Raw genomic sequence first — 27,079 nt, 5'->3', positions numbered from 1 at the left:
TTTATTTCTTTTACTTTGGCCCTTTTCCTGAAACAGAAAGATATACGGGACTCGACGGTGCGATTATAGATGAAGACTGCCTAACTCGTGTGTATTTCCATCAGATTAATTGTAACCCTGGGCTAGGAATTTAAGAATACTCCATTTTGCCTTGCAGGTTGTGACTCATCATTTGGCACGAGTTAGGATATTTTGCCTAGCATCTAAAATCGTTAGTAAAATATTAATAAACCAAGAGAGAAATTTTAACACGATGATACCTGACCGTAGGTACTTTCTCAAAAGTAGTATCTTTTTAAGTGGACAGCATTCCAATGTGAGGGTAAAACTTTACCATCCATTGTTTCCAACTGGTATGCTCCTTTTCCTGCAATGCCACGGACTTTGTATGGTCCTTCCCATGTTGGACTTAGCTTTCCTGAGTTAGCAGCTTTTGCAGATTGGAACACCTTTTTAGGCACGAAGTCCCCAATTTTGAAAAATCTGAGGCGTGCTTTCCTATTGTAATATCGTTCTATTACTTGCTTTTGTGTTGCCATCCTTATCAAAGCAGCGTCTCTTCTTCCTTCAAGTAAATCTAGGCTAACCCGCATCTCTTCATTATTAGATTCCTCCGTTGCCTGATCGTATCGTGTGCTTGACTCACCTATTTCAACTGGAATTAAGGCTTTTGTACCATAAACCATCGAAAATGGTGTTTCTCCAGTGCCTGTTTTGGTCGTTGTACGATAAGCCCATAGTACTCCAGGTAACACCTCAGGCCAATTACCTTTTGAATCTTGTAACCTCTTTTTCAAGTTATTGATAATAACTTTGTTAGTTGATTCTGCTTGTCCATTCCCCACTGGATGATATGGCGTAGACGTTATTCTTTTGATCTGCCAACTTCGAAGAAATTCTGTAACTTGAGCTCCAATGAATTGTGGTCCATTGTCACACACGATCTCCTTTGGTACTCCAAAGCGGCATATTATATTTCGCCATATGAAGTCTTTAAATTCTTTTTCTCGTACCTATTTAAATGCCCCTGCTTCTACCCATTTAGTGAAATAATCTGTAAGTACAAGTAGAAATTTTACCTGAGCTTTTGCTTGTGGAAGTGGACCTACGATATCCATTCCCCATTTCATAAAGGGCCATGGGGCTAAAACAGGATGTAGTATCTCAGCTGGTCTGTGCATATTATTGTCGTACCTTTGACATTTATCACATTTGGACACGAAACTGGTGGCCTCTTCTTCCATCATAGGCCAATAATATCCTGTGCGAATTAGCGTTCTTACCAGTGACCGTCCTCCTGCGTGATTCCCACAATGTCCTTCATGTACTTCTCTCATGACATATTCGGTTTGAGAGGGTCCGAGACACCTTGCTAGTGGTCCGCCGACCATCTTTCGATAAAGATTTCCTTGATATAAACAATATCGTGCAGCTTTTTTGCGAAGCGCGTAAGCCTTTCCTTTGTCATTAGGCACGGTTCCGTGCTGTAAAAAGGCAACAATTTCATTTCTCCAATCCCATGTTAGATGATTAAAATTTACCTCGTTTTTATCAGATTCAAGAACGGAATGAAATAGATGTATGACTGAAGCATCTGTATTATTTGCCACGTCTGCTGCGGATGCAAGGTTTGCTAAAGCATCTGCCTATACATTCTCATCTCTTGGGATCTACACTACTTTCCAAGTTTGGAATTGCTTTATTAACTCACGTACCTTTGCGAGGTATTCTTGCATTCGTGACTATCTGGCTGTATAAGTCCCCAGCATCTGATTAACCACGAGTTGAGAATCACTCTTGATTATAATCTGTGTTATGCCAAGTTCTCGTGCCAATTCTAAACCTGCAATTACAGCCTCATACTTTGCTTCATTGTTAGTTATAGAATGACATTTTATAGCCTGTCTAATGGTCTCACCCGCAGGTGGTACGAGGACTATTCCTAGGCCTGCCCCTTTTACATTAGATGAACCGTCAGTGTATAAAACCCAAGTCCCCGAGTTCGCACCATTAAAAACTAGTAATTCTTTTTCTGCTTCTAAATGCATCCCCTGGCTAAAATCAGCCACGAAATCAGCTAGTACTTGAGACTTTATAGCGGTCCTGGGTTGATAAATAACTTCATACTCACTTAGTTCTATAGCCCATTTTGCTAATCTTCCTGAAAGTTCGTGTTTATGCAAAATATTTCGAAGCGGAAAAGCAGTAACTACAACAATGGGATGACATTGAAAATAAGGTCTTAACTTTCTAGATGCCATGATCAAAGCTAATGCTAATTTTTCTAGCTGTGGGTATCGTGTCTCAGCTTCCAATAAGGACTTACTTACATAATAAATAGGAGATTGTTTACCTTGGTCCTCGCGGACTAAAACAGCACTTACTGCGACTTCAGATACAGCCAGATAAATGAGAAGTTTTTCCCCCACCTTTGGTTTTGCCAACAACGGTGGTTTTGACAAATAAGCTTTCAAATTTCTAAGGGCTTGTTGACAATCTTCATTCCATTCAAAATGATCTTGCTTTTTAAGTGCAGAGAAAAACTTAAAACACCTTTCTGAGGATTTGGAAATAAATCTCCCCAAAGCTGCAATTCTTCCCGTTAATCTTTGTACTTCCTTTTTATTAGTAAGGATATCAGGGATTTCTTCTATTGCTTTGATCTGAGAAGGATTCACTTCAATACCACGATTAGAAACAAGAAAACCCAAAAACTTACCTGATGCAACTCCAAATGCACATTTTTCTGGGTTGAGTTTCATATTAAATTTTCGCAAAATTTCAAAAGTAACAGATAGATGAGAAATATGATCATGAGATTGCTGGGTTTTGACGAGCATATCGTCTATATATACCTCCATTGTTTTCCCTAAATGTTCTTGGAACATTTTGGTGACCAACCTTTGATAGGTTGCCCCAGCATTTTTGAGACCAAAGGGCATTACTTTATAACAGTAAGTCCCCCTGTCTGTGATGAAAGAAGTTTTTTCTTCATCACCAGGATCCATTTTAATTTGATTATATCCCGAGTATGCATCTAAAAAACTTAAAAGTTCATGACCTGCGGTTGCATCAATTAGTTGGTCTATATGCGGTAAGGGAAAGGAATCTTTTGGACAGGCTTTATTTAAATCGGTATAATCTACACAAACACGCCACTTACCATTTTTCTTGGGTACAACCACCGTGTTAGCTAACCAAGTAGGATATTTTACCTCACGGATTGATCCGATTTTTAATAATTTTTGGACTTCATCCTGAATCACCTGGTTCTTGAAAGCACCTTGTTTCCGTTTCTTTTGCTTTATTGGTGTGAAAGAAGGGTCCTCGTTGAGTTTGTGAGTCATCACATTTGGTGGTATCCCTGTCATATCAGCGTGGGACCAAGCAAAGCAATCTAAGTTAGCTTTTAAAAATTCAATTATCATACCTCGCATGTTCGTGTTTAAATTATCCCCGATATAAACCTTCCGTTCAGGCCATTGATCAAATAACATCACTTTCTCAAGCTCTTCAATCATCGTTTTGATGCTTTCATTCTGTTCAGGTTCTTGAATTGTGTCAGGCCTTGAGTCCAAATCTGTTTTCTCTTGTTCAGTTGAAGTTTGATCTTTTTTACCTTTAACTGTTTCCTGTAATTGCTATTTTGCTTTATTTACGGCGCTCGTACTTGTTACAGCGTTGACACTTCTAGCCATCTGCTGATCCCCACGAATTTGGCAAATTCCCCATGGTGATGGGAGTTTAATAACCTGATGTAGGGTTGATGGGACAACATCCATATCGTGTATCCATGGTCTTCCCATGATCATATTGTAGGCCATTTCCATATCAACTACCTGAAATTTAGTTTCCTTCACAACACCCATAGCAAAAGTTGTTAGTATTACCTCACCTTTTGTTACTACACTTGAATTGTCGAAGCCTGACAAGGTGTGCGCCTTGGGTATCATTTTGTATTCAGCTTGCATTTCCCACAGTACCCTTTGTAATATAATATTTACAGAACTCCCTGGATCAATCAAAACTCGTTTTACATTAGTATCATGTACAAGTAAAGATATTACCAGTGCGTCATTACGTGGAGTTGTCACTCCTTCGGTATCTGCGTCATCGAACGAAATACTTTCATTTTCAAGGACCTGCCGCACCCATTTCTCGTGTGTAATCGTTACCTTAGAAACCTTGTTGGAGGCTGTGTAGGTTACGCCATGAATATCTTCTCCCCCGCTTATGACATTCACTATCCTCTTGGGTGAAGGAGGTTGTGGTGGCTCTTGTCTGTTTTTCATATAAGCTTGTTTTCCTTTCTCACTAAATAACTCAGTGAGGTATCCTTGCTTCAATAAATGATCCACTTCACTCTGCAGGAATCTACATTCTGAAGTTTTGTGCCCGTGTTCGTTGTGAAATTCGCACCAATGATCCGGATTGCGTCTACTTGGATTTGACCGCATCTCTTTTGGCCACCGTACCTTGTCTCCCATGCTTCTTAAAACAGCTATGAGCTCGGAGGTAGAGACATTAAAATTATATCCACCGAATCGTGCCTTTAAACTTTTGTTATCATCTCGTGATTCTTGTCTGTTCCGATCATTCCTGAACTTTGAAGAAGAGCCAGAATCCCGGTTCCTCAATTTTTGATCATATTGCTGGCTATCTTGTTTCGACCGTGGGCCCCTTCCTGCGGGTCCCATATATGGATCGTACCTGTTTTTACCTGATCTTTTTTCGGTTTTTGACCTTCGGGTACCGCCCCTTTCTTCATGATGGAGCTTAGGTACGGTATCTTCTTCGATTCGCAGCATTGTGCTATACCTGTTATAAACATCATTCCATGTGGTTGCAGGAAATTCTAGAAGATTTTCTTTGTGTCGTCTCGTGGCTTCAGAACTTTTGTCATTTAAATTACTTGCAAAAGCTATAGCAGTCCAATTGTCAGGCACACGAGGTAGAGTAATTCTTTCACGCTGGAATCTATCAACGAAGTTTCTAAGCAACTCTGAATCCCCTTGTTTGATTTTGAAAATATCTTCCATCCTTTTCTCAACCTTTTGTGCTCCCGAATGTGCTTTAATAAAAGAATCTGCAAGCTCAGCAAAAGAATTAATAGAATTTTCAGATAAAAGAGAATACCAGGTTAATGCACCCTTGGTGAGTGTTTCTCCAAATTTCTTGACCAATACTGATTCAATTTCTTGTTTGGTCAAGTCGTTGCCTTTTACGCCGGTTGTAAATGCAGTCACGTGGTCACGTGGGTCTGTAGTACCATCATATTTCGGGATGTCAGGCATTTTGAACTTTTTCGGAATTGGAAGGGGAGCAGCACTAGGCTTCCATGGTTGTTGTGAGTATTTGTCCATGTCTACTCCTTTTATTACAGGTGGAACTCCAGGGATTTGTTCAATACGCTCATTTTGTTCCTTAAGCTGTTTCTGCAAGGTTAGTACTAAATTTTGCAAATACGAATTATTTAAATTACCTGGTCCCCCTTCTTGTGGTTCACTGGGGGTTGCTCCGTTTCCAGAATTATCAAGACCAGAACGGGGGTTCTCCAATGTATTATTATTAGGAGTTGGCGTAGGTGGCGCAGCAGGCAATCGACTAACAAGTGCCTGAAGAGCTTTGCCGACTTGTGCATCGATTAGCTTTTGCAAAGCTTCAGTTGTAACTCCTTCAAAATGTTCAGATTGCTCTTGTTGATCAGCACGGGATTCAGTAACAGGAGTGCCTTCACGAGATTGACGTGGTGAATTTAAAGGAGAGGGAACCACGATATCTTGATTTTGATGTATTTGATTCTCATGGTTTCCCAATGTGTTGTTACTGTTGTTGTCGGCGTTATTGTTTGACATGGTGACGACAATAGATAAGATATGGCTTAAAAGGAAATATTATCAGATTCCCGGTAACGGAACCAATTTGTTTAACCAAAAATCTGAGTTTTTGGTCAAAGCTAAAAAGAAATTCGGGTTACTGATAATCAAGAGACAAAAATAAAATACTTTTGAGAACGATGGTAAAAAAAACAAATAGATGTGTATTTCAATAAATTCTCAATAGTATTCCGTGTCATTACAAATGATGATACTTCTTCCTTTTATAGATAATTCTAAGTAAAGGAATGAAGTCTCAGCTTTAATGATATAATCATGAGTAATAAATGACATTAAATAAGCCGTTATACAATCATTCCTATTAAATACCAATTTTGTAACGTATCAAGTATTTAATAATGAATTTAGACTCCTTTCTGTCATCAGATCTTTGCCTTCAATGCCTTCTAATCCGTTGGCTGTAAATAATTTAAATTGGTACGAGACTCGTATCTATACGTCGTCTCGTGCCTATTTAAATTCTTCTTCCCGTGGTTGTCTCCATCCGTGCCTCTTAGTCAATTGCTGCGCTTTGACCATTTAACTAATCCACGTGTCATGCCACATCATCTTTAATATAAATTCAGTTTTTTCCCAATACAAGTACATCGTGCGTACTTATGTATATTTTTAAACCCCTATTCCCGGCTCTACCATTATCATTGGGAGAACTAATTGCTATTACACGATGCAACTTTCTGAGCAAGGATGCCCCAGATTTCCCATGATCTCATCCCATATATATAAGGATTGATAATGTAAAAGAAAAAAGTATTTTGAGTAAATAAGTTTATAAACTAAAAGGGAAGTTTAGATCTGTGAAATTTTACTTCAATTTCAGTAGCAAAGTTATCTTTCAATCATTTGATGCGTACACTTGTTCCTTCCACGTCTTTAAATTCCTTAACTAAACAATAGCCCTAAACATTAAAAAGGCTGCAAAATAAATAAGAACAAAGAACGAAAACTGCAAATTAATGTGGGAATTCTATAGTAAAAGAGGTGCGAAAAAAAAAAGAGTCTACAATAAATCTCTCTTTGGATCGTAAAGTACTGTCAAATGAAAACTGAATATGCAAATGTGGGAATTCACTTAAAACAATCAACACAATAAATGGAAATTCAGATTACACTACCACTTTACACCTTACATACTGAAGCTAATTTCCAGAAAAAGCCTTATCTTGTACATCCTATACAAATCAATTCATTCTTCCGATATCTCCCCCATTAAAGTTGGTCTGTCGTCGTTGTTCTTGTCTTTCCAAGTATTCTATCCTCGCGATCAATTCAAGAAATGAAGGTTGCTTCGAAGTTTTCATGCTTCCTCCCAAAGAAGGCTCAGGATTCAGCTGTAACTTGTACATCTCCGGGAGATTTTGTAGGTGCCCAAACTTGTGATTGGTCAGCCAAAGCTAGTGGAAGACCTGAGAGGAAGAGGAATAATAGAGGGTCAGAAGTAGAGTGGAATATTATTCCAAACACTCAATGAATATAACAAACAAACAATTCATTGTTGCTTAATTACCTACCAATGAACCTCCCGAATAATTTTGATCGTATTTTAAAGGATTAATACGATCAACATGCAATGGGTCGAAGCTTGCAACAAGAGACGAGAAAGCTCAAGGCTACCATTGGAAGAAAGGAAGACAAGGAAATTGATGTAGCTTTCCCAGGTGAATCAAACATACCGTCTTTTATTGTTGTAGCAAAACCACAAAACATGCACACTACGAAAACAACTAGTCAATAAATATAATTCATTAGATTCCATGTGTTTGTGTGAATTTTATAAAGGAAAAGGGCACATCGATCGACACACCAATGATGAGAACCAAAGCACAAACAAAGAGAGAGGAACTTACAAACATGGTGACTCATTGATTCAATGTTGAAGAATCCATGAAGAAGACTCATAAGGAATTGGATGTCATCGTCTTCATCATCTTCGTTATTGTCATTCTCACCGACGTTCTCTTCATTAGTCGTAGTCCTCTTCATCTCCACTGCAGGTTCTAGATAGGTTGAGTTGTGTTGAGAATGAGGATGAGTGGTAAAGTATATCTCTATATATAGGAGAGGAATTGGGCTCTATGGTCAAAAGTTGTTACAAACTTTACTAAAACATAATCTGATTTACTTAGTATACTCTGATTTACTCCATAAAAGATCTGATTTACTAACTATTTTAATGCAAATGTCAAAGTTCTATTTTTGTGGGATTGTGGTCCTCATCCATATATAATATTTGTAATATTATTTTTAAAAAATATTGAATTCCCGTAAATCTATAGGTGACGACTCGAACCTCCACCTTTATTAGCACGAGATTGAGTCATGCGTGTCTACCGTTTCACCACCAAGGCATCTTGAAAATGAATCGTATTTTATGAATATGATATCTATCTAGCGTGATGTATGAAATATATGACAAAGGTGAATATATTAATAAGTCATGTCATATATGCCCGAAATGGACATCAAATTGCTTCGATTTGAATTATCTAGAGAATACAATGCCTGATATATAAAAAACGATAGACAATTACGTCCAGATCTATCCCTAATGCTAGAACTATGTTTAAGTATGGTTACCTCCTAACCCTAGGCCATTAAATACGCTAAAGTTGTGCCATTTGAAACTTGTGTGCAAAAGTTGAGGTGATTCCGAGTTGTTTAGAGGTCTTCTGTAACATCCCAAAGTTTTTAGACTAATATTTGCAATCTCAATTGACCATCTTTATAACTAGCTAGGATAGATTTTACTTCACACTTCCTAAACATTAATTTGACGATATAGGAAAATTCCTTACTCTACATTGTGTTAATATGTACAAAGAAGTTTCATGGTGTTGCTATGTTTAACACTTAATATCATTTTGATAAATTGTTATGAAATATATTTGATAGTTAATGTTTTGGGCAACCACCCTTTTGTATTTATCCAAAGAAGAAAAAGTTTGGACAACCACCTTTTGTTCATCGTTATCTAAGGTGATATATATCACCCTTGTGAAGATATTCTTAACCACCTCCTATAATTTCGTCTTCTCTAGCAAAAGAAAACCTCAAAAACTCTTCTCTCATAAATTTCTACCCCCAAGTTACTAACAACACTTTTGTTGGTTGAGCCCCAAGTTACTTCTCACTTTTGAGGTAAGTTTATCAAACCCTTTTTTGAACTGGAACACTGTTAGTATTGTTTGAATTATGTGAAAGACGTGTACATGAGGTGACGAGTGTGAACCCCGCTTATATGTGGCAAAATTGACCGGTTATACTCTTAGGTTACTTAATGCTTTTAGTTAGAAGTTGTTATTAACATCTTTCGTTATTCAATTCATTCTTATATTCTTAGATTGTAGTCGTTATTTCATGCTCTAGTTTCCATTATCGAGTTTATTCTTATGTGGCTTAATTGAAGTTACTGTTACATGCTATATCTTCCATTGTCAAATTTATTATGAAAGTACAAGAGGGGGTGAATTGTAGCCTTTTTAAATTTCTAGTCGACTGCTCTTCAGACCTAGTCGACTTATGCAGAGACAGCCTACATAGAACTGTTAGTCCTTTCGATTTAAACAAGTGTTTATCACAATAAACAGTAAAGTAACATAATATAATATAAGTGCGAAAAAGTAAACGACACCAGGAATTTTATATTGGTTCGGAATCAATATGGTATTGTGATGACCCAAAAAGTCATCACTTATTTTAGAAATAAATCTGTGTTCTGAGGCCTAAAAAAACTCTTTCTGTCTCACCTCGATTTGCATGCGCTGTCTGGAAGCGTATCTGGAAAGCCGTTATGTGAAAATCTGTGAAAAATGATAAATTTTGCTTTTAAAATGAATTTAAGTTGACTTCGGTCAACATTTTGGGTTAGCGAATCCGGACCGGTGATTTGACGGTTCCGGAGGGTTCATAGGAAAATATGGGATTTGAGCGTACGCCTGAAATTGAATTCCGAGGTCCCAAGCCCTAGAAATGAATTTTTAAAGAAAATTGTTCTCTGAAATTTTAGGAGTTTTTGGAAATGTGAATGTATTAGAATTTGGTGGTATCGGGCCCATATTTTGGTTTCGGAGCCCGGTACAGGTCTTATATGGTATTTAAGTTGAGCCCGTAAAATTTGTTAAGAAACGGACTTGAAATGATGCGAATCGGATTCTCATTATGGCTACTTCTGGAAAAAGTACCTTCTCCCAAAAAACACTTTTTGTTAATACACGAGTGACTTCTGTACCTACTTCCACTGGACATGGCATTAGTAATAAGAACATTCTTCAAAAAAAAAAAAAAAATAGCTTTCTAGAAATGCAGCTTGTGTTATTTTATTGGCAATGTTACTGCAAATTGGCTTTCTTTCTTAATTTCAATACTAGGTGCACCATATGGGGTAGATCTGTGTTCTTCAGTTACTGGTTTATAACTCTTATGTTTTGTTTGCCAAGATTTCTTGTCTTCTGCGTTAGAGATATGCAGATGCAAATGGGGTATAAACTCTAAGTAGTATATTGAAGTAGTTAAGAAAAGAATCAAAAGTTAACAATGTTAACTTCAAGTAGTTAGGTTAAAGGACAAAAATTGTACTCTGATCCCTCCGTTCCAATTTATGTGAACTTGTTTGGCTGGGCACGAAGTTTAAGTAAAAAATGAAGACTTTTGGAATTTGTGGTCCTAAACAAGTCCAAATGGGGCCCAGAGTATTTGTGTAGTTATAAAAGCTTCTTATTAAGGGTAAAGTTGTAACTTTAAGCTAAATTGTTACCAAATTTAGAAAAGGTTCATTCTTTTTGGAACGGACCAAAAAAGAAATAGGTTCACATAAACTGGAACAGAGGGAGTACAATTTATCCAATTGAAGGTTAAATGTGCTTGGTCCACTAATACAAGGACTAAAATCAGGCTTAGGCAACAACCTAAAGACTAAAACTTCTATCTTCCCTTTAATATATAGATAGGTTAATAAGGTGTACATAGTAATTAACACACATCTACTTGTAAATTACTCTTTAGATGGTATGGTGTCGTTAAACACAGGTGGAGTGTTACCATTTTTGGATCGTTATTTATTCTCATCATGTTGGGAAATCCAAATAAAGAGATGTTGTTTAACAGGATTATTGTTGTAACTCGACAAACTAAACATAAGGGTTAGTTATATGAAATTATGAACCATATAGTATATTATTTTGTCTTTTAAGACAAACTAGAGTTCTCTAAAACAAAGATATAAGATAGATACATATTCTCTAGCTACGCAATTAAATATTATTACATAATTACTGGATTTCCTAACACAAATATATATCTAATAAAAAAAACTACTAGTTCTATGGAAAGTACATAGTACTTTAGCTCCGCTCCTGTGAGACATACATGTAATTCCATATAATTCTCGTATACTACTGCTGCTTCGCTACTTTAATGTTGTAGCTGTTGTCGTTGCTGTTACTGTTACTGTTGCTATTGATCTTTCTAGTTCTGCTCTTGTTGTTGCTGCTGCTGCAACTGATCAATGGAATTCAAGCAAGTGCATCAAACTTAATAAATCTTACAATGATGAGTTCGATACAGAAAGGCCAGGATGGAGATCTCCTTCTCTATTGGACATCAAACCTAAATGTGCTTCGGAGCAAGAAAAACATAAAAAATGTGTCGTAATTGACAAAACCATACAGATATACATATATTAAAATCGAAACATAAGATTTAAACAGATTATAGATAAGTACTCTACGTCCACGAACATTTAAAGCTAAATACTTAATGTTTGAACAATAAAATCTCCAACGTAAAGATTCTGTGCATAAATTCGAACATTCAAAGCTAACTGTTTGAAGTTTAGACATAGCATGATACTCTTTCCAAAACTACAGTATATAAAGATGGCTTAAAATAATAATTGTACCAAAATTGAACAAACAAATTGATAAAATTATAATTTTAACCACTCTTTGCAAACTGAAAAAAGGGGATTGTATTCCTTTTATTAATTAATGCTGAATGGACGACTTACTCTAGGAGAAGAAAAAAATGCTTTATGGATCTGAAAGATTAAGAAGAGTGAATTTTAAAAGATTTTTTATGGCATCAATTTTTATTTTTTCATGTGTTACAATATTTATAAACAAACTTAACCGATTGTAGATACCATGATATCCGGAAGGGAGATCGTTCAAGCAGCAAGGCTCCATTACCTAAGCATATTGACAGTTATAAGTGTAAGAACCAATTAAAGAATAAAAGAATAGAATATTAAACAAATACAAATGCTATTAATGAAGAAAAGAACTAACAATTTGGTGACTCATTGATTCAATTTGGATGAAACCTTTTACAGGATTCAAGGTGGAATTGGCTTCCAACGTCTTCATCGTCGTTGAAATCCTCATCCTCATCATTATCTTGAGATGTGTTCATGTATAGCCGCACAGGTTGAGAAGTGATTGATGAGAGAATGATAAAGCATATATGAGTTTATATAGGAGAGAAATGGTGCTCTAGGGTTTTTTGTATTTTAGTAAGTTGTTACCAACTTTAGTAATATGTGCTTTTAGTCCTCTATTGTATTAGAAATATTAACTCCTCTATTTCTTCAAACTCATAAGAGAATACTCTCTCGTAACAATTGCTGTGGAGATATTTGAATTGGCACAAAATTTAACAATGAAATAAATATTTTGAAATTAGTAGTATAAAACAAAGGTCGGATCTTTAGCGATTTGCATTTTGGACCCTTGCTAGAGAGAGGAATATTTAATTTGTTGGTAAGTGCCACTGCACTGTATTTATCCTCGAAATCGGATAACAATTAAATTTGTAAGTGGTTTTAAGGATGCGTGGATTAAAATGACACAACAAAGCGATAAATTAGAATTGCAATTGAAACGAACAATGATAAAGTAAATTTAAACCACACAACTTGAACAGTTACAGTCTTGCAAAGTCAGTCACACTTGAAATGGATGCAGCTGGATCGATATCAAGATACAGAAGAACAAGAGCTTAAAGAAAGAAATTAATAATATACTACTTTGGACTACGTGTTACCATGTACTTTACAAGTAATCAGACCTCCCTTTATATAGTAGGGGAGTCCTATATTAGGTACAACTCTATAAAAGATAAAAATCCCCTAATTAACTGATCGATGATCTCAGGTCGACATATGCCGAGATCTCCGCCATGATATTCGGTCGGTTACGGATATCATGGCCTTCTGGTTGTCGAGCTTGACTACCTGACAATATTCTCGAAGTAAATTAAGGACAGGACTGATCCGAATCATGTCCCTGATATCCTCGAAGGCGCGTGTTATGGTCCGAACTCAGAATGGACGAGATCCCTACATCGGTCTAGGTTCCCGGTTACCATATCTCGAGCCTGGCTTATCATGTCAGAGAGCGGGATACACTTTGAGAATTGTTTTACCCGTATATAGATAGTTCCCTCATTTTTTGGAGAGTAGACGATGAGAAACGACATGAGCTTCTAATTCTCACCTCGATACGCCACATCAGAAACGACAACATGAATGAAATGTGTCATCAGTCACGTCTTAATGGCATTAAATGCTTGTCAATTGCCGGTCGGCCGCTCTTGGATGCGAACCGTTATTTGAAAACTATAAATACCCCCTTATTTATTCATTCACACTTTACATCCAAATATTATACCCTTGTTCCTTAAAAATCTTTATACTTTCTGGCACTTATATCCTGGATTTTTGAGATCTTTGTGAGAACTTTTGCTCGTCTTCATCCCAAACCATCAAGTGTACTCCTTTAACTTCCGCTTTTTCCTCTTTTCCCCTCTATTTTAAAATAAAATGGCGAAAACTTCTAAAATAGTTCCCCAAAAAGAAACTCCTTCTACATCGCGGCCAGCTGCTGAGGAGACCGTTCTGCGTACTCTCGTCGAAGAACCAGTAGCGGAACCCCCCTTGATCACGTTCATCTGTGATGACTCAATAGGACATCTTACGTTTTAGAACCAAATTCAGTGTTCTGATGCCTCAAAAATCTCATTTTATCCTTCCTCGATTTGTGTATGCAGCCCGGGCGAGTTTTCAGAAATCTTTTATGTTAAAAACTAATAAAAATAAAAAATTTGCCTAAAAATTTCATTTGAGTTGACTTCAGTCAGCGTTTTGAGCAAACAGACCCGGATTAGTATTTTGATGATCCCGGTTGGTCCGTATGGTGATTTGGGACTTGAGTGTTTGCCCGGAATCGACTTCAAAAGTCCCTAGCCCGGGATATCGGACTTTGTAGAAATTTAAAAGTTAAAGGCTTAATGAATTTGAAATGTTTGACCAACAGTTGACTTTTAGATATCAGGTCCATATTTTTTTTTCGGAATTCGGTATAGGTCCGATACCATATTTATGATTTGTCTGTGAAATTTGGTGAGAAATAGAGTTGGTTTGACGTGATTCGGACGTCCGGTTGTGAAAATATAAGTTTCAAATTTTTCTTGAAATTTTTAATTGATTTGGTGCTCAATTTGTAATTCTAGTCTTTATTTTGGCGATTTTATCGCATGAACAAGTTCATATGATATTTTTAGACTTGTGTGCACTTTTGGTTTAGAGCCCCGAGGGCTCGGGTGAGTTTCAGATAGGCTACAGAGTGAAAATTATACTTAGAACACTGCTGGTGTGTTTCAGATTTTGTTGCAGGCCTCAGACCTCGCAATTGCAGGGTCAATCATCGCATTTGCGGTCACTGATGGGTTCGCATTTGCGATCTACTCATCGCAATTGCGAAGATTAGCTGGGAAGGCCATAGTTCGCATTTGAGAACAAAGCTTCGCATTTGCGAGGAATGCTTCACATTTGCGAAGTGGAGGCTGGGTAGGCAGTGATCGCAAATGTGATCAATAGGTCGCATTTGCGGATGAAAGAATTCGCATTTGCGAAGAAAGCAGGGGTGTGATGATCTTCGCATTTGCGAACCCCAGGTCGCAAATGCAACACCTGCCACTGATCAAAACTTAACTTAGATGGGATTTTTAGTTCATTCTTCAAATTTTTAAACTCAAGAACCTTAGAGGTGATTTTTCAAATAACTTTTCTTCCCAAATCATTGGTAAGTGATTCTAAACTAGTTTCTTTCAATCATTAATTCCTGAGATTTCAACCTAAAATCTAGAGTTTTCATGGTGGAAATTGGGAATTTTTGGTAGAATTAGTTTTTTTTTTTTGAAAAAAATAGGAATTTAGACATCAAAATAATTTAATTAAGTAGGAAACTGACAAGAACATTAAAATATAATGAGGTTCTAGGGTATTAACCCTTTTTGAAAAGTATTTTGAGAAAAATACACGTACAAACACTTTTTAAAAGCTTGGGCAAACAATAATTCTGTGCTTCTCAAATTGATTAGTCAAACACAAACTGCTTCTCACCAAAATACTTTTGAAAAAAGCACTTTTGAGAAACAACACTTTTCAAGATAGGCTGATTTTATCTCTTCCTAAAATAAGGACAAAATTAGAGTGACAAATGAGAGGAAAAAAAGTAACAAAAAAAGAAGAAAAGGCTAATATTATGATCTTGTGTTTGCTTAACTGTTTTGTTTGCCAAGATTTGATGTCTTCTGCGTTAGAGATATGCAGAGCAAATGGGGTATAAACTCTAGCTAGTATATTGAAGTAGTTAAGATAAGAATCAAAAGTTAACAATGTTAACTTCAAGTAGTTAGGTTAAAGGACAAAAATTGCACAATTTGTCCAATTAAAGGTTAAATGTGCTTGGTCCACTATTACAAGGACTAAAATCAGGCTTAGGCAACAACCTAAAGACTAATACTTCTTTCCCTTGAATATATAGATAGGTAAATAAGGTGTACGTAGTAACACACATCTACCTGTAAATTACTCTTTAGATGGTGTGGTGTCGTTGAACATAGGTGGAGTACTTCCATTTTTGGATCGTTATTTATTCTTATCATGTTGGGAAATCCAAATAAAGGGATGTTGTTTAATAGGATTATTGTTGTAACTCGACAAACTAAACATAAGGGTTAGTTATATGAAATTATGAACCATATAGTATATTATTTTGTCTTTTAAGATAAACTAGAGTTCTCTAAAACAAAGATATAAGATAGATACATATTTTCTTGCTACGCGATTAAATATTTATACATATTTAATGGATTTCATTACACAAATATATGTCTAATAAAAAAAACTACAGTTCTATGGAAAGTACATAGTACTGTAGCTCCCTCCTGTGTAATATATGTACTTTCCATAGAACTATAGTTTTTTTTATTAGACATATATTTGTGTAATGAAATCCATTAAATATGTATAAATATTTAATCGCGTAGCTAGAAAATATGCATCTATCTTATATCTTTGTTTTAGAGAACTCTAGTTTGTCTTAAAAGACAAAATAATATACTATATGGTTCATAATTTCATATAACTAACCCTTATGTTTAGTTTGTCGAGTTACAACAATAATCCTATGAAACAACATCCCTTTATTTGGATTTCCCAACATGATAAGAATAAACAACGATCCAAAAATGGAAGTACTCCACCTATGTTCGACGACACCACACCATCTAAAGAGTAATTTACAGGTAGATGTGTGTTACTACGTACACCTTATTTACCTATCTATATATTCAAGGGAAGATAGAAGTTTTAGTCTTTAGGTTGTTGCTTAAGCCTGATTTTAGTCCTTGTATTAGTGGACCAAGCACATTTAACCTTTAATTGGACAAATTGTGCAATTTTTGTCCTTTAACCTAACTACTTGAAGTTAACATTGTTAACTTTTGATTCTTATCTTAACTACTTCAATATACTAGTTAGAGTTTATACCCCATTTGCTCTGCATATCTCTAACGCAGAAGAGTTAATACCCCATTGATTCCCTTGCCCTTTTTGCTTTGTGATTGTTGTTTGGACGAGGAAGAGTGTTAAAGCACGATGGGTGATGCCATGCATGATATCTGTGAGAGAGTGTAAAGCACAAAGGGTAAAGTCGTGTATGATTTTGAGAGCGTTGATGCACGAAGGGTGATGTCGTGCCAATATTGTGAGGTAAAAGCACGAAGGGTGATGTCGTGCCGCACGATGTACAATTCTGTGCCGATTATATTGATTCTAATGGTGAGGACGAGAGTAAAAGCACGAAGGGTGATGCCGTGCAGATTTTATTGATTCTTATGGTGAGGATGAGAGTAAATGCACGACGGGTGATGACGTGCACTTGTCTTTTATTCTGTTTCTTTTTGGTAATTGAACTGTGGTGATCCTTATATTTACCTTTTGTTATTTTGTTATTATTTGATGTTCTCCGTAGCATGTTTACCCCTCCCATCCTTAACTATACATTCCTGCTTTTATTTTCCATTGTATATGATTTAACTGCATAGGTTTATTTGGTAGTCCTGTCCTAGCCTCATTACTACTTCGTCGAAGTTAGTCTAGACACTTATCAGCATATGGGGTTGGTTGTGCTGATACTACAATCTGCACTGTGTGCAGATCTTGGTGCAACAGCTTTTGGACCACAGTGAGGGTGCTGTCTTCAGTCCATTCAGGCGACCCAATATAGTCCTACAAACATCTACCTACATTGTTTCTTCTATGTATTTCTGAAACAGATTGTATTTATCTTTCAAACCCTTATTTGTAGTACTCTTAGACGGTCTGTGATATTGTAACACCAAATTCTGGGCATAGTTTTACTTAGACTTCCGCAGTTTGTATTAATCTAAATTACTAAATTTCGTCTTCCGCACTGTTTTGTTATCATTAATTCCGTTGTTTTGTTATATTGTTTTGGAATTGCAAAGGGATTATATATTAAAATGGTTAAATAAATGTTTTAATTGGCTTGCCTAGCTTTCACTAGTAGGCTCCATCACAATTCTCGATGGTGAGAAGTCCGGGTCGTGACAAGTTGGTATCAGAGCACTAGATTACTTAGATCTCACAATTTACGGACAAGCTTAGTAGAGTCTGAGAGATTGGTACGGAGACGTCTGTATTTTTCCCCAAGAGGTTACAGTGTTAGGAAAAAATTCACATCTATTCCTTCATGCTGTGCAGTTTGGTTTCTCAATACTAATTGAAATTCTACTCTTTTATTTCACAAATAACGAGAACACGCGCTTCCTCATCCACTGATCTGCAGCCCGAGCCCGCAGCAGCAGCTCCCACGAGGGGCAAAGGCCGAGGCCGTGCTAGAGGTAGAGGCAGGCGTAAAGCTCAGCCCAGAGCAGAAGCACCAACGGCGGAGGCTCAGATTGAGTTTGACAATGAGGTTCCGACCCACGCAGTTCCGGGGCAAGGCCATACCTTTGCGGCCACACTTGATTTAGTGTGGTTCACGGTGGAGCTCCGTGGCCGTATTCGTTTTTATACGGTCCGCGGAGAGGGTTTGAGAGGAGTATATTTAAATGGACTTTTCAGTAAATTTTCACTTTTCAAAACATAAAACACAAGAGGCGATTTTCCAAACACTCTTTCTTCTCCCAAAACACTAGTAAGTGATTTTAAACTTATTTCTTTCTTCTTTTAACAAGATTTAATCCTAGAATCTAGGGTTTTCATGGTGGAATTGAGAATTTTGGGTAAAACCTAAGAATATTGAAATTTGGAGATTTAGACCTCAATTTGAGGTCGTCTTCCAAAACCAATTATATATCAGGGCTCGGGGGTGAATGGGTAATTGGGTTTTGATCCAAATTTTGGATTTGGACCAAGCAGGCTCGGGGTTGATTTTTGACTTTTTGGGGAAAACTTTATAAAACCTATTTTATGCATTGGAGTTGATTTATTTAGTATTTATTGACATCGTTAAGTAAATTGTGGTTAGATACAAGTGAGTTGGTGGTGGAAACAAGAGATAAAGCAGTAGTTGAGGCTTGAATTGTGTTCGTGGCATCGAGGTAAGTGTTTGGTTTAACCTTAGCTTGAGGGATTAGGAGTTGAGTCTTATTTGCTATGTGCTAATTGTTGAGTACGACATATAGGTATGATGACGAGTATCTATACGTTGGTGTCAAGTATGCCCGTGAGTCTTATACTATGATTAATGTGACTCCGTTTCGTATTGTTCATGCTTTGTGTGATGATTTCTATTGAGGAATATGACTTGTGGAAGTATTATTGTTAATTGAACATTGTAGAGAGTTGACTCAAGTTGAGAATTTAGTTGTTGAACATTGTACAGCATTGGATCAAGTTGAGAATCGAGTTGTGAAGTAAATATGGAAAAGTGAAGAGGTCTATGATATCATCTCCCTTGCCGGGACGTTATTGCTTTTGATATTCTTTTCCCTTGCCGGGATATTGTTGTTTTGTCATTGTTCCTTTGCTGGGATTTTATTGTAATTTTATTGACTCCCTTGCCCTTATTGCTTTGTGATTGTTGTTTGGGTGAGGAAGAGTGTTAAAGCACGAAGGGTGATGTTATGCATAATATTTGTGAGAGAGTGTAAAGCACGAATGGTGATACCGCGTATGATTTTTAGAGCGTTAATGCACGAAGGGTGATGCCGTGCCAATATTGTAAGGTAAAAGTACGAAGGGTGATGCCGTGCCGCACGATGTACAATTCTATGCTGATTATATTGATTCTTATGGTGAGGACGAGAGTAAAAGTACGAATGGTGATACCATGCATATTTTATTGATTCTTATGGTGAGGATGAGAGTAAAAGCACGAAGGGTGATACCGTGCACTTATCTTTTATTCTGTTTCTTGTTGGTAATTGAACTGTGGTGATCCTTATATTTACCTTTTGTTATTCTGTTATTATTTGATGTTCCCCGCAACATGTTTCCCCCTCCCATCCTAAACTGTACATTCCTGCTTTTATTTTCCATTGTATATGATTTAACTGTACAAGTTTATTTGGTAGTCTGGTCCTAGCCTCGTTACTACTTCGCCGAGGTTAGGCTAGGCACTTTCCAGCACATGGGGTTGGTTGTGCTGATACTACAGTCTGCACTGTGTGCAGATCCTGGTGCAGCAACTTTTGGACCGCAGTGAGGGTGCTGTCTTCAGTCCATTCAGGCGACCCAAGGTTGTCATATAGGCGTCTGCAAGCCCTGGTGTCTCCTTCTATCTACCTACATTGTTTCTTCTATGTATTTCCGAAACAGATTGTATTTATTTTTCGAACCCTTATTTGTAGCACTCTTAGATGGTTTGTGATATTGTGACACCAAATTCTGGGTAGAGTTTTATTTAAACTTCCACAGTTTGTATTAATCTAAATTACTAAATTTCGTCTTCCACACTGTTTTGTTATCATTAATTCCGCTGTTTTGTTATACTATTTTTGAATTGCTAAGGGATTATAAATGAAAATGGTTAAATAAATGGACTAATTGGTTTGCCTAGCTTTCACTAATAGGCGCCATCACGATTCCCGATGGTGAGAAATTGGGGTCGTGACAAGTTGGTATCAGAGCACTAGGTTACTTAGGTCTCACAATTCACGAACAAGCTTAGTAGAGTCTGAGTTAGGAAAAATTTCACATCTGTTCTTTCTTGTCGTGCGGTTTGGTTTCTCAATGCTAATTGAAATTCTACTCTGTTCTTTCGCAAATGGCGAGAACACGCGCTTCCTCATCCACTGATCAGCAGTCCGAGCCCCCAGCAGTAGCTCCCACGAGGGGTAGAGGGTGTGGTCGAGGCCGAGGCAGGGGCAAAGCTCAGCCTAAAGCAGCAGCACCAGCGGCGAAGCCTCAGGTTGAGTTTGACGATGAGGTTCCGGCCCACGCAGTTCCGGGGCAAGGCCATACCTTTGCGGTCGCTCTCGATTTATTGCAGTCCGCAGTGGAGCTCCGTGGCCATAGTCCTTTTTATATGGTACGCGGAGAGGGTCTGAGAGGAGTATATGTAAACAGACTTTTTAGTTATTTTTCACTTTTCAAAACCCTAAAACACAAGAGACGATTTTCCAAACACTCTTTCTTCTCCCAAAACACTAGTAAGTGATTTTTAACTTATTTCTTTCACTCCTTAACTTCTTTTAACAAGATTTTATCCTAGAATCTAGGGTTTTCATGGTGGAATTGGGAATTTTGGGATAAAACCTAAGAATATTGAAATTTGGAGATTTAAACCTCAATTTTAGGTCGGATTCCAAAACCAATTATATCTCCGGGCTCGGGGGTGAATGAGTAATCAGGTTTTGGTTCGAATTTCGCGTTTGGACCAAGCGGGCCTGGGGTTGATTTTTGACTTTTTGGGGAAAACATTATAAAACCTATTTTTATGCATTGGAGTTGATTTATTTAGGATTTATTGATATCATTAAGTAAATTGTGGCTAGATACAAGCGAGTTGGTGGTGGAAACAAGAGGTAAAGCGGTAGTTGAGGCTTGAATTATGTTTGTGGCATCGAGGTAAGTGTTTGGTCTAACCTTAGCTTGAGGGATTATGAGTTGAGTCTTATTTGCTATGTGCAAATTGTTGAGTACGACATATAGGCATGGTGACGAGTATCTATACGTTGGTGTCAAGTATGCCCGCGAGTCTTATACTATGATTAATGTGACTCCGTTTCGCATTGTTCATGCTTTGTGTGATGATTTCTATTGAGGAATATGACTTGTGGAAGTATTATTGTTAATTGAACATTGTAGAGCGTTGGTTCAAGTTGAGAATTTAGTTGTTGAACATTGTAGAGCATTGGCTTAAGTTGAGAATCGAGTTGTGAAGTAAATGTGGAAAAGCGAAGAGGTTTATGATATCATCTCCCTTGCCGGGACATTATTGCTTTTGATATTTTTTTACCTTGCCGGGATATTGTTGTTTTGTCATTGATCCCTTGCCGGGATTTTATTGTAATTTTATTGATTCTCTTGCCCTTATTGCTTTGTGATTGTTGTTTGGGTGAGGAAGAGTGTTAAAACACGAAGTGTGATGCTGTGAATGATATTTGTGAGAGAGTGTAAAGCACGAAGGGTGATGTCGTGTATGATTTTTAGAGCGTTAATGCACGAAGGGTGATGCCGTGCCGCACGATGTACAATTCCGTGCCGATTATATTGATTCTAATGATGAGGACGAGAGTAAAAGTATGAAGGGTGATGCTGTGCAGATTTTATTGATTCTTATGGTGAGGATGAGAGTAAAAGCTTGAAGGGTGATGCCGTGCACTTGTCTTTTATTCTGTTTCTTGTTGGTAATTGAACTGTGGTGATCCTTATATTTACATGTTGTTATTCTGTTATTATTTGATGTTCCCCGCGGCATGTTTCTCCCTCCCATCCTTAACTGTATATTCCTTCTTTTATTTTCCCCTCTATATAATTTAACTGCACAGGTTTATTTGGTAGTCTGGTCCTAGCCTGGTCACTACTTCACCGAGATTAGGCTAGGCACTTACCAGCACATGGGGTTGGTTATGCTGATGTTACACTCTGCACTGTGTGCAGATCCCGGTGCAATAGCTTTTGGACCCTAGTGAAGGTGATGTCTTCAGTCCATTCAGGCGACCCAAGGTAGTCCTACAGGCGTCCGCAGGCCCTGGTGTCTCCTTCTATTTACATACACTATTTTTTATGTATTTCCGAAACAGATTGTATTTATCTTTCGAACCCTTATTTGTAGCACTCTTAGACGGTCTGTGATATTGTGACACCAAATTCTAGGTAGAGTTTTACTTAGATTTTCGCAGTTTGTATTAATCTAAATTACTAAATTTCGTCTTCCGCACTGTTTTGTTATCATTAATTTCGCTGTTTTGTTATACTGTTTTGGAATTGCTAAGGGATTATAAATAAAAATGGTTAAATAAATGGACTAATTTGCTTGCCTAGCTTTCACTAGTAGGTGCCATCACGATTCCCGAGGGTGGAAAATCCGGGTCGTGATAGGTATCCTAATCCAGTCCTCTTGGGTTGCAAGATTGTTGTCTTTTAGAGATCATTGTAAATTGAATTGAGTACAACCTTTGTGATTTTCAGCGGTCAGCACCAACGTTGACAGGTTTGATTTTTACTCGCTCACCAACAACGAACAAGAGTTAGTTTTCACTCGCTCACCAATAATGACCCTTTGGTTTTCAAATGCGATGATTGACCCTGCAATTGCGAGGTCTGAGACCTGCAACAAAATCTGAAACACACCAGCAGTGTTCTAAGTCCAATTTTCACTCTGTAGCCTATCTGAAACTCACCTGAGCCCTCGGGGCTCTAAACCAAAAGCGCACATAAATCTAAAAATATCATATGAACTTGCTCGTGCGATCAAATCGTCAAAATAAAGCCTAGAATTACAAATTGAGCACCAAATCAATTAAAAATTTCAAGAAAAATTTGAAACTTATATTTTCACAACCGGACGTCCGAATCACGTCAAACCAACTCTATTTCTCACCAAATTTCACAGACACATCATAAATATGGTATCGGACCTATACCGAATTCCGAAACAAAAATATGGACCTGATATCTAAAAGTCAACTATTGGTCAAACATTTCAAATTCATTAAGCCTTTAACTTTTAAATTTCTACAAAGTCCGATATCTCGGGTTAGAGACTTTTGAATTCGATTGCGGGCAAACACCCAAGTCCCAAATCACCATACGAACCAACCGGGATCATCAAAATACTAATCCGGGCCTGTTTGCTCAAAACGCTGACTGAAGTCAACTCAAATGAAATTTTTAGGCAAATTTTTTATTTTTATCAGTTTTTAACATAAAAGCTTTCTGAAAACACGCCAGGGCTGCATACGCAAATCGAAGAAGGATAAAATGAGGTTTTTGAGGCATCAGAACACTGAATTTGGTTCTAAAACGTAATATGTCCTATTGGGTCATCACAGATGAACATGATCAAGGGGGGTTCCGCTATTGGTTCTTCGACGGGAGTACGCAGAACGGTCTCCTCAGCAGCTGGCCGCGATGTAGAAGGAGTTTCTTTTTGGGGAACTATTTTAGAAGTTTTCGCCATTTTCTTTAAAAATAGAGGGGAAAAGAGGAAAAAGCGGAAGTTAAAGGAGTACACTTGATGGTTTGGGATGAAGACGAGCAAAAGTTCTCACAAAGATCTCAAAAATCCAGGATATAAGTGCCAGAAAGTATAAAGATTTTTAAGGAACAAGGGTATAATATTTGGATGTAAAGTGTGAATGAATAAAGAAGGGGGTATTTATAGTTTTCAAACGACGGTTCGCATCCAAGAGCGGCCGACCGGAAATTGACAAGAATTTAATGTCATTAAGACGTGACTGACGACACGTTCAATTCATGTTGTCGTTTCTGATGCGGCGTATCGAGGTGAGAATTAGAAGCTCATGTCGTGTCTCGTCATCTACTCTCCAAAAAACGAGGAAACTATCTATATACTGATAAAACCATTCTCAAAGTGTATCCCGCTCTCTGACATGATAAGCCAGGCTCGAGATATGGTAACCGGGAACCTAGACCGATGTAGGGATCTCGTCCATTCTGAGTTCGGACCATAACACGCGCCTTCGAGGATATCAGGGACATGATTCGGATTAGTCCTGTCCTTAATTAACTTCGAAGAATATTGTCAGGTAGTCAAGCTCGACAACCAGAAGGCCATGATATCCGTAACCGACCGAATATCATGGCGGAGATCTCGGCATATGTCGACCTGAGATCATCGATCGGTTAATTAGGGTTTTTTATCTTTTATAGAGTTGTACCTAATATAGGACTCCCCTACTATATAAAGGGAGGTCTGATTACTTGTAAAGTACATGGTAACACGCAGTCCAAAGTAGTATATTATTAATTTCTTTCTTTAAGCTCCTATTCTTCTATATCTTGATATCGATCCAGCTGCATCCATTTTAAGTGTGACTGACTTTGCAAGACTGTAACTGTTCAAGTTGTGTGGTTTAAATTTACTTTATCATTGTTCGTTTCAATTGCAATTCTAATTTATCGCTTTGTTGTGTCATTTTAATCCACGCATCCTTAAAACCACTTACAAATTTAATTGTTATCCGATTTCGAGGATAAATACAGTGCAGTGGCACTTACCAACAAATTAAATATTCCTCTCTCTAGCAAGGGTCCAAAATGCAAATCGCTAAAGATCCGACCTTTGTTTTATACTACTAATTTCAAAATATTTATTTCATTGTTAAATTTTGTGCCAATTCAAATATCTCCACAGCAATTGTTACGAGAGAGTATTCTCTTATGAGTTTGAAGAAATAGAGGAGTTAATATTTCTAATACAATAGAGGACTAAAAGCACATATTACTAAAGTTGGTAACAACTTACTAAAATACAAAAAACCCTAGAGCACCATTTCTCTCCTATATAAACTCATATATGCTTTATCATTCTCTCATCAATCACTTCTCAACCTGTGCGGCTATACATGAACACATCTCAAGATAATGATGAGGATGAGGATTTCAACGACGATGAAGACGTTGGAAGCCAATTCCACCTTGAATCCTGTAAAAGGTTTCATCCAAATTGAATCAATGAGTCACCAAATTGTTAGTTCTTTTCTTCATTAATAGCATTTGTATTTGTTTAATATTCTATTCTTTTATTCTTTAATTGGTTCTTACACTTATAACTGTCAATATGCTTAGGTAATGGAGCCTTGCTGCTTGAACGATCTCCCTTCCGGATATCATGGTATCTACAATCGGTTAAGTTTGTTTATAAATATTGTAACACATGAAAAAATAAAAATTGATGCCATAAAAAATCTTTTAAAATTCACTCTTCTTAATCTTTCAGATCCATAAAGCATTTTTTTCTTCTCCTAGAGTAAGTCGTCCATTCAGCATTAATTAATAAAAGGAATACAATCCCCTTTTTTCAGTTTGCAAAGAGTGGTTAAAATTATAATTTTATCAATTTGTTTGTTCAATTTTGGTACAATTATTATTTTAAGCCATCTTTATATACTGTAGTTTTGGAAAGAGTATCATGCTATGTCTAAACTTCAAACAGTTAGCTTTGAATGTTCGAATTTATGCACAGAATCTTTACGTTGGAGATTTTATTGTTCAAACATTAAGTATTTAGCTTTAAATGTTCGTGGACGTAGAGTACTTATCTATAATCTGTTTAAATCTTATGTTTCGATTTTAATATATGTATATCTGTATGGTTTTGTCAATTACGACACATTTTTTATGTTTTTCTTGCTCCGAAGCACATTTAGGTTTGATGTCCAATAGAGAAGGAGATCTCCATCCTGGCCTTTCTGTATCGAACTCATCATTGTAAGATTTATTAAGTTTGATGCACTTGCTTGAATTCCATTGATCAGTTGCAGCAGCAGCAACAACAAGAGCAGAACTAGAAAGATCAATAGCAACAGTAACAGTAACAGCAACGACAACAGCTACAACATTAAAGTAGCGAAGCAGCAGTAGTATACGAGAATTATATGGAATTACATGTATGTCTCACAGGAGCGGAGCTAAAGTACTATGTACTTTCCATAGAACTAGTAGTTTTTTTTATTAGATATATATTTGTGTTAGGAAATCCAGTAATTATGTAATAATATTTAATTGCGTAGCTAGAGAATATGTATCTATCTTATATCTTTGTTTTAGAGAACTCTAGTTTGTCTTAAAAGACAAAATAATATACTATATGGTTCATAATTTCATATAACTAACCCTTATGTTTAGTTTGTCGAGTTACAACAATAATCATGTTAAACAACATCTCTTTATTTGGATTTCCCAACATGATGAGAATAAATAACGACCCAAAAATGGTAGTACTCCACCTGTGTTCAACAACACCATAGCATCTAAAGAGTAATTTACAAGTAGATGTGTGTTAATTACTACGTACACCTTATTAACCTATCAATATATTAAAGGGAAGATAGAAGTTTTAGTCTTTAGGTTGTTGCCTAAGCCTGATTTTAGTCCTTGTATTAGTGGACCAAGTACATTTAACCTTCAATTGTATAACTTGTTTAGGACCACAAATTCCAAAAGTCTTCATTTTTACTTAAATTTTGTGCCCAGTCAAACAAGTTCACATAAATTGGAACGGAGGGATCGGAGTACAATTTTTGTCCTTTAACCTAACTACTTGAAGTTAACATTGTTAACTTTTGATTCTTTTCTTAACTACATCAATATACTAGTTAGAGTTTATACCCCATTTGCATCTGCATATCTCTAACGCAGAAGACATGAAATCTTGGCAAACAAAACATAAGAGTTATCAACCAGT

At 36.9% G+C, this 27,079-nt stretch overlaps 3 long non-coding RNA genes across 4 annotated transcripts; 1 reads left to right on the top strand and 2 right to left on the bottom strand.

The window, feature by feature from the left end:
• Positions 1 to 6,944: 6,944 nt before the first annotated feature.
• Positions 6,945 to 7,900, bottom strand: LOC138889033 (uncharacterized). Of its 2 annotated transcripts, none has more exons than XR_011406590.1 (3): positions 7,745 to 7,900; positions 7,409 to 7,621; positions 6,945 to 7,303 (listed from the first exon to the last, which is right to left on the bottom strand). It is a non-coding gene; the product is annotated as an uncharacterized lncRNA (long non-coding RNA). The 2 variants fall into 2 exon arrangements; XR_011406591.1 differs by having other exon boundaries at positions 7,409 to 7,609.
• Positions 7,901 to 11,097: 3,197 nt separating this feature from the next.
• LOC138889032 (uncharacterized) lies at positions 11,098 to 12,343 on the bottom strand. The gene is made up of 3 exons (XR_011406589.1): positions 12,182 to 12,343; positions 12,037 to 12,082; positions 11,098 to 11,510 (listed from the first exon to the last, which is right to left on the bottom strand). It is a non-coding gene; the product is annotated as an uncharacterized lncRNA (long non-coding RNA).
• Positions 12,344 to 25,200: 12,857 nt separating this feature from the next.
• Positions 25,201 to 26,458, top strand: LOC138889031 (uncharacterized). Its single transcript, XR_011406588.1, has 3 exons — positions 25,201 to 25,362; positions 25,462 to 25,507; positions 26,034 to 26,458. It is a non-coding gene; the product is annotated as an uncharacterized lncRNA (long non-coding RNA).
• Positions 26,459 to 27,079: the final 621 nt, after the last annotated feature.

The sequence above is a fragment of the Nicotiana sylvestris genome, chromosome 4 (genome assembly GCF_000393655.2).
Source record: "Nicotiana sylvestris chromosome 4, ASM39365v2, whole genome shotgun sequence".
Classification (NCBI taxonomy): domain Eukaryota; kingdom Viridiplantae; phylum Streptophyta; class Magnoliopsida; order Solanales; family Solanaceae; genus Nicotiana; species Nicotiana sylvestris.
The sequence above is the reverse complement of the archived record's forward strand: the minus strand, read 5'-3'. Positions and strand labels throughout refer to the sequence as shown.